The following is an 8,832-nucleotide window of genomic DNA, read 5'->3' on the forward strand; positions in this document are numbered from 1 at the left end:
AAATGAGATCATGCAGTATTTGTCTTTCTGTATTTCCCTTATCTCACTTAGCATAATTTCTTCAAGTTTCATCAATATTGCTGTACACATTTGATAGTTTCCAGTATGCAGATCTTTAATTTTCTTCATTGAACTCATTCTATTTAATTAAGTATTCCTATTTGATAATATTGTTAATGAATTGTTTTATTTCTTTTTCAGATATTCTGTTGTTACTGTATAAAAATGCAACTGATTTTCTTTCTTTTTTTTTTTTCCAGGCCATACTTTTATTTTAACAGAAGCAGCAGCCTCACAGCCACGAGGTCATGTGTTCCAGATGGTAGATACAGTGCCTGTGGCTGCAAGAGCCTGATAGGGGAGACTCATGCCTTTCTCCTTGGTCCCCATGACCAAAGAGGAAAAAAGCACACACCATACACTGCCACACCCATCCCCACCCCTCCTTTTCAGTAATATCCAATTATTCATCCTTCTGGCCAAAGAAACTGGCTACAATTCTGATTTTACAGAAAACCTTCACGCAGCCAAGAAACTCAGGGCTCTGGAGGGGAGAGGTTTACTCTGATACTTTCCACATGCATTGCCCCCTGGGACAAGTTTAACTCCACCCAAAACTATCACATGGATGGCCAGTGACAGGACTGGCTAAAAAAAAAAAAAAAAGCCATGAACTCAGCTCACCATGCTAACACTGCCTCTTTCCAGGCAAGATTTTACTGGAGCAACATTAACCTGTGGGTGTGATTCCAAAATACCTTCCCTTCCAAGCCCCAGGTTGTGGGTAAGGTCTGGATTTTGGTTACATGATTAACGGTGACTGAGGTTGCTGGCATCTCTGGCCACAGTCCCAGTGGCTTAGGGATGGAGGCTCCACTGGCGAAAACAATGACACTGTTGGATTAACCAGCTCATGTTAACCATCTATAGCAAGTAGAATCATCAGTTTTGCATCGAGCAAGGAAGCACATGGGTCTCCTATGAGAACTAATGCCAGGATTCACATGCTTTGCAAAATAGAGAATGAGGTTTTTTCCTTCTGCCCCCTCCAGAGGCCAAATGGGTTGGGTGGTTCCTTTGCCTTCTGAGTGCCTGAATGCCCCCAGCCCTCACAGGACCATGTTCAGACACTAGCAGTGTGCCAAGCCTTGGGAGGGATGGGTGAACAATCTTCAGTCAAAGCGTGACTCTAAGAGGATTGTGGGACCTCGAATTACAAGGCAAATTCTTCCCTGCAAGCCAGGTATAAGCTTTTCTGAAAATGAGATGGGAGCTAGCCTTGGGGCTGAAGGAAGGATCTTGAATGACAGATAACACCCAAGTGTTCACTAGATCATTTATTTTTCCTCTGACCACCCAAATGAGGCTTTCTATGGGTTTTGCAACCACAGTATCTAAGACAATCAGAAGAGTTCCAGGGAGGTCTTGTCTGTAGTGATGTGACAGATGAGAAAACTGCAGCTCAGAGGACAAAGGACTAGCCCACCTTGCACAGCTCGCTGACAGTAGAGAGGGACTGAAACCTAGGTCTTCTGACTCACACCTCACAACCATGACTGGCTCAGCTCCCTTAATTCCAGCTTCCCTTACATGACAACAATTCCTTCTCAGATTCGGGTTTTCACCTGAGGCTGGGCAGTTCTTAAGATGGAGTTGCATAAACAACCAAGCTTTGAGTTATAACTAGCAGGGGAAGGACGTAGGGAGGCTCATTTCCCTCTAGAACGGAAATGGAACTTTTCTCTGAGCTTAGGATTTGTAAGGCACTGAAATTAACTACAGCTGGGGTGGGGAGTGGTGGGAGAAAGAAAAAAAAGAGAGATGAGTGGTTGGAGAAATCAAGCTGATGCTCTTTTCTTCCAGCCCCACAGTGAGAATCCCACAGAAACATGGTGGTGGACTCCATTTTCCTACTTGATGCCGTCCACTCCCCAGCCCCCATGCTACAGAGCAGCGTAGACGCACTCCCACGAAGACAAAGTGGGTTTTGGGACAAGGTGAGGCCAGCAGCGTTGGTAAGCCAAGAAGAATGAGCCCAGGTCCCCTGGATCCAATTCAGAGGGCAGACCACTTTCGCCACCTAGGTGTCCCAGACCGAGGCTAGGGCAGGATTCAACCTTGGAATGCCTTCTCCAGGAACACAGGCCCCTCCGAGTGGACTCAGTGGTGGCTGGGGTTGGCCTGCAGGCCAGGGCATAGAGGATGAAGGGGCAGGACAGCACCAAGGATGGTGGGGAGAACTTTGGCCTCAGACCTGGCTATGGCACAGCACACCTTGGGCCTCCCTACCCCACCACTTCCCTCCTGAGACCCCAGGGTGGGGAAGAGCTGTCCTTCTCCTGTAAGGGATCGTCTGGCTGATGGAGGCGATGGCAGGGCAACTCCAGGGCATCCCCTTCATCACTCCAGCCACGGCCCATGGCTGTGCACAGGTGACCTGACGTGGAGCCTTTTCAGACTCCACTGCAGATGTGATGCTGAACGGGAAGCAACAAGAGCTAGCACTTACCCAGCACTGCAATGTGACCGGTGCTCAACTCAGATGACAACCTGCAGGTAGGTATTACTATCCCCTTCAACTGATGGAGAGACCCAGGCTCAGAGGGTTTAAGGGACTCACCCAGAGTCACACAGCTAATGAGTTCTAAACGGGGAACTGGACTCAGGCTTGTCTGCCTCCAAACCCCACATTCTTTCCATTCCACTGGGCTGCCCCTGGAAGCCAGGAGGAAGGTGGTGTTGGGCTGTCAGGGGGGGATTTCTGGAGGGGTTTCTCTCTGAAAGCGTGGATCTGGGAAAGCAGCCAAGCTCCAGTGAAAGGAAGATGCCTGACCACTCACATGTATCCGTCTCTCCAGGCGGCCTCCAGCTCAGTGCCTGGCGGCCTTGCAGATCTTGTCGTACACCTCAGGGAAGGCGTCCTGACAACCAAGCTTCTCTCGCAGCTTGTGGTACAAGGAGTCATCAAACATCTCCTAGAATTCCTCCAGGTCCATATAGCAGTCGGCATACAGCATCTGGAAGCCACGCACACTGCGAACAAACTTCTCCAACTGCCTCATGCAGGGCCTGGCTTCAAAGTGTTTCACATGTGGCTCCCCATATGCTCCAATGTCAATGTACAGTTCTGCCTCATTTCCCTTGGGGTGCACCAGGCCTGGCTGGCTGGGCAGGATGAATGGACACAGCCAGATGGGGTAGACGGGGATGTCGTTTTGGAAGGTGTGCAGGGCCTGCTGCACACACTTCATGGGCACCAGCATGTCCTGCACCACGTGGTGCTGCTCCTACAGCTTGCGCAGGGTCTCACCCTGGGTCAGCTTCAGGAGGGAGATCTTGGGAGGCACCATCCAGCCAAAGAGGTAGTGGAAGATGGGGTTGTTGCTAAAGGGGATGATGTCCTGGAGCTCCCAGAAGATGCTTCGCATGTGGCAGTGGTAGTAGTGTCTCAAGGGAATGTACTCCAGGCCCTCTGGCTTTGTCTTAGATAGTTCTCCACATGCTTAAAGAACCACGACTTGTAGTAATTGCCATTGCTATTCAGTTTGCTGGGCTCTACCTCGTCTGTCATGACCCCGTTATAATGACAGCCTCATCCAGGGAGTAGAGCAGCTCTTCCACGAAGTGGTTCTCCTGCCGCTGGGACTCATGGGTGAACTTGGCACAGATAGCCTCCAGGCCCCGCACCGGCTCGAAACGCAGCTTGAGGTACTTCTTGGCAGGGATGATGCGGATCTCGGCAGCCACCAGGAAACCCAGCGTCCCACGGGACCAGGGTACGGCATAGAATAGTTCTGAGTTTTCGGACAGAGCGCATTGCACAAAGCTGCCATCAGCCAGGACCAGCTCATAGGCAGTGCAGATGTGTTGGAACAGTCCGTATCTGTGGGATGACGACTCTATGCCCGTGCCCATGATCAAGCCCCCCACTGTGAGGTCATCAAGCTCAGGCCACACGGGCAGAGTCCAGCCAATGGAGTTCAGCAGGGCAGTCACCTGGCCCATGGTCACCAAGGGCTCCACACGGACAATGTGTTTCTTGGTGTCCACTTCCAGAATGTCCATCAGATTAATCATGATCTTTTTGTGTGTCTTCTTGTAATTCCCGACACGGAGCGAGACGGTGAGCCAGCCGGGGCGTCCTGTGCACATGAAGGTCTTGCTGCCCTGCTCCTTCCATTCCCGCATCTGTTTCTGGATGTCCCGCACGTGCTCCTCGTGCAGGCGCGGCATGCTGTTGAGCTTGAACACCACCCAGGAGCGCCCGTAGTAGTAGATGCCGAAGATGAGCGACAGCAGCAAGAGGAAGAGGCACATGAACACCCAGCGCTGGTGGATGAGCACGAACTCCAGTCCCTTCACGCACACCCACAACAGGAAGGGCAGCACGCACACGGCCAGCGACACTGTGAGCTCTATGGTGGGACGCCGCGCGGGAGGGGCTGCAGGCTCGTGCCGCCAGTCACCGCAGCCCGCTCTGTGCCCGGCCCGCTCTCTTCATGTTAATATTGTATCCTGCAACTTTACTGAACTTGCTCCTTAGCTATAACAGGGTTTCATTGTTGTTGGTAAAATGGTGGGTATTCTTAACCCTGGTTACACTTTAAATTGATAGTTGCTATTATTATTTTATAATTCTTTAAAATATGACCAGATGGGTTTCTGTTGTCATAAATTCAGTGGAATTCAAATGTTCCCATTTAAAATAATTTTGTCGGTTTTGCCTGGGCCCCGGGATGGGGGAGGCATCCCAGGGGAGCCAGGAGATTCAAGATGGCGGGGAAGACGCGATCTGGCAGAAGGCTGATCCGGAGAAGCAGAGAGGGACTCCGAAGACACTAGAGAAGAGAGGGAGTCGTTTCGAAGAGCCAGTAGGGTGAAAGAACGAGCCAGAAAAGGGGTGAAGGGTGGGAGTGGGCAACAGGACTGCTTCGCGGCATGGGCAGGGGGAAGGGAACTTTGCTAAATCTTCAGGCCCCAGGGAACAGTGCGGGCAGAGTGGGAAGGTGTGGAGAGGACCAGGCGGACCCCAAGGTCAATTTGGGGAAAGGGATATTTCCCAGTTCCTTCCCCTCTTCCCAACGTTCTGCGGCCATGGCCCGCAGGGTCAGGGCAGGGGAACAGGGGGCTCCTGGCGGGCTCAGACAGCTGAGGGGAGCACTTCCGCTTCACAGGGATGGGGTGACAGCAGAAGCAAGCAATGGCTGCGGATCCTGCTAGTCCCGTGGGTGGGCGTGGGGTCACGGGGGTGGCCGAGCTCACAGGGCCCAGCACCAGGGCCTGCAGGTGGCCTGGGAGGAAACCACCCAGCCATGCAATGACCTTCTGAGAGACCAGTGTGGACAGTGCCATGGACACGCCCTTCCCAGCTGGAACATTTTTGAGGCTGGAATTGAAGCTCAGGCAGACAAGCGGCCGGAAGAAAGACTGGAAGAAACACCGAGGGTAAAGTCCAGCCCAACGGGAGGAAGCAGAAATGCTCGGCCTGCGTCAAACAGGGCTCTGAGGAGAAGGTTCCGGGCTGGATGCTCATTGCCCTATAGAGACGCAGGCTCGGTGGGGGCCTGAGGAGCACCGGGAGACCCAGGACAGCCGGGCAGAGCGGGCGGTGAGAACCCACAGCTACTGACTGCTTCGCTGCACAGTTCGCCTTCGCCAAGACCCGGCCCCCAGCTGAGCCCAGCACTGAATTTCATGGCGCCTCCTGGACCACGGCTGGGGGTGACTAGTAGAAAATCCCACCTCCCAAGGAGAGGACGCCACTATATCCCCAGCGAATAAAGCAGCTGGCCCAACCAAAAATAAATAAATAATAAATAAATAAAAATATTCATTGGCCTTTAAAAATAATGTGTATCCTCTGTTTACTGGTTAACATGTTGCCCATTTATCTATATGCCTAATTAGCCAAACTTTTTAATGAAGTTATTTAATATTATAATTATTATGAAACAAAACAAAATTTCACAATGATTTTAATATCATCTAATATGATTGAAAATATGTCAATTTTTCATTGCCACTGAATCTTCATGTTATTTATTTTACACTGTTGGATATTCTGTCTAAAATGTATAATGGCTTAGAATCTTGCCTTGCATATTGTCTGTGCTATGTACTAACTACTCTAATTCATCAAATTATCTTTTTATGCCATTCTTAAAATACAATATTATTGGCCAGGTGAAGTGGCTCATGCCTGTAATCCTAGCACTTTGGGAGGTTGAGGCAGGTGGATCACCTGAGGTCAGGAGTTTAAGACCAGCCTGGACAATATGGTGAAACTCTGTCTCTGCTAAAAATATAAAAATTAGCTGAGCATGGTGGCGGGTGCTTCTAATCCCAGCCACTCGGGAGGCTGAGGCAGGAGAATTGCTTGAACCAGGGAGGCAGAGGTTGCGGTGAGCCAAAATCGCTGCCATTGCACTCCTGCCTGGGAGAAAGAGCAAGACTCTGGCTCAAAAATTATATATTTTTATTAAAATTATTTTATTTATTTTATAAATTTTTATTAAAATTATTTTTCTGCCTAAATATTTATGAAAATTATGAGGTCTATTCCGTCTGCCCTCTTGATAAAAGCCAACTTTTTTTTTCTCTTTACTATGTTAGGCAGTACAGATGCAGTTTCATCACTTGGATATGTTGCATAGTGATGAAGTGTGGGCTTTCAGTGTAGGAATCATCTGAACGGTTCTCATTGTCTCAATTAGGTATTTCTTCATTTCTAAACCCTCTTCCAACCTCCCATCTTTCTGAGTCTCCAGTGTCTATTTTTCCAGTCTCTACATCCAAGTGCATGCATTATTGAGGTCCCACATATAAGTGAGAAAATGCAGTATTTGATTTTCTGTTTCTGAGTTATTTCACTTACAATAATGACCTCCAGTTCCATTGATGTTGCTGCAAAAGATATCATTTAACTCTTCTTTATGACTGAGTAGTATTGTATGGTATAAATGTATAGCACATTTTCTGTATTCAATCATTGATGGATAAATTTAAATTGACTCCATATCTTTGCTATTGTGAATAATGCTGCAATAAATATATGAGCGTGAGTAATTACTTTATGTAATGAATTATTTTTCTTTGGGTAGATACCCATTAGTGGGAATGCTGGATCAAATGGAAGTTCTATTTTTAGCTTTTTGAGATATCCCCATACTATTTTCCATAGAGGTTGTCGAACTTACATTCCTACAATGTGTAAGTGTTCTATTTTCTGTGTATTCTTGCCAATATTTGTAATTTTCTGCTTTTTAATAATTAGCCATTACGAATGGTGTAAGATGGTATTTCATTGTGGTTTTTAAGTGGCATTTCTCTGACTATTGGCAATGTTGAGCATTTTTTACCTGCTTATTGGCCATCGTTGCTCTCTTTTTGAAAAATATCTGTTCCCATTATTTGCCTGCTTTTCAATAAGGTTACTTGTTTTTTTCTTGTTGAGCTGTTTGATTTCCTTGTACATTCAGACATTAGTTCTTTGTCACATGCACAGTTCTCAAACATTTTTTGTATTCCATAGGTTGTCTGCTCACTTGTTAATCAACGCTTTTGTTCAGGAGCTTTTTAGTTTAATTAAGTTCCATTTTTCTATTTTTGTTATTGTTGCCTCTGCTTTTGAGATCTTAGTCATGAATTATTTGTCCAGGCCAATGTCCAGAAGAGTTTATCACAGGATATTTTCTAGAATTTTTTTTTTATCATTTCAGGTCTTACATTTTAGTATTTTGATCCATATTGAGTTGATTTTTGTATATGGTGAGAGTTAGGGGTTCCATTTTATTCTTCAGCATATGGCAATATAATTTTTTCAGCACAATATGTTAAATAGAAAGTCATTTCCCCAGTGTATGTTTTTGTTGACCTTGTAAAAGATCAATTGTGTTTAGATACATGGCTTTATTTTTAGATTCTCTATTCTGTTCCATTAATCTATGCATCTATTCATATCAGTACCATGCTGTATTGGTTATTAAAGCCTTCTAGTGTAATTTAAGTCTGGTAATGTAATCACCCCAACTTTCTTGTCTTTGCTTAAATTTACTTTGGCTATTCAGGCTTTTCTATGGTTCCATATGAGTTTAAACATTTTTCTAATTCTATAAAAACTAACATTGGCATTTTGGTAGGAATTGTATTTAATATGTAATTTGTTTGGGGCAGTATGTTCATCTTAATGATAATAATTCTTCCAATCCATGAGCATGGGATGTTTTTCTCATTTGTTTGTGTCATACACAATTTATTTAATCAGTGTTTTGTAGTTTTCCTTATGGAGATCTTTCACCTATTTTATTAATTGTATTTCTAGGTATTTTACCTTTTTTGTACCTATTGTAAAAAAATTGACTTTTTAATTAGGCACTCAGCTTGATCATTATTAGTGTACAAAAACACTATTAATTTTTGTACATTGATTTTTCTATCCTGAAACATTATTAAATTTATTTATAAAATCTAAAGTTTTGGTGGTCTTTAGATTTTTTTTACATATAATATTATGTCATCGTCAAAAAGGGACAATTTGACTTCCTGATTAAAACCATATGGATGGTCCCACTGAGATCAACAGACAGAATCTGTGAAAGGACACAGGTGATTGCATTTCTTTAAAGTGGTCATGTGATTATGGTTGGAAACCTAGGCTGAGAGCCACTTAGCGAAGCATCGCAATATAAATTGAAAATTTAAATGTAAATTTTCAAACATCTTATTCTCTGCTGGCTCTTTAAGGTTTACAGAGCCTAGAGAAGGCATCAATGTTTGAGTAAGTCTGCATTTGAAAAACATGTACCCATGAGTTAATACACTGTTTTTTGAGCA

At 45.6% G+C, this 8,832-nt stretch overlaps 1 pseudogene across 1 annotated transcript; it reads right to left on the reverse strand.

Annotated features, from left to right (window-relative positions):
* Positions 1-244: 244 nt before the first annotated feature.
* On the reverse strand, positions 245-5,352 carry LOC108297375 (annotated as a pseudogene). Its single transcript, XR_001822184.2, has 2 exons — positions 5,084-5,352; positions 245-4,495 (listed from the first exon to the last, which is right to left on the reverse strand). The product of XR_001822184.2 is annotated as a delta(24)-sterol reductase-like (transcript).
* Positions 5,353-8,832: the final 3,480 nt, after the last annotated feature.

The sequence above is a fragment of the Cebus imitator genome, unplaced genomic scaffold (assembly GCF_001604975.1).
Source record: "Cebus imitator isolate Cc_AM_T3 unplaced genomic scaffold, Cebus_imitator-1.0 Scaffold794, whole genome shotgun sequence".
NCBI lineage: Eukaryota > Metazoa > Chordata > Mammalia > Primates > Cebidae > Cebus > Cebus imitator.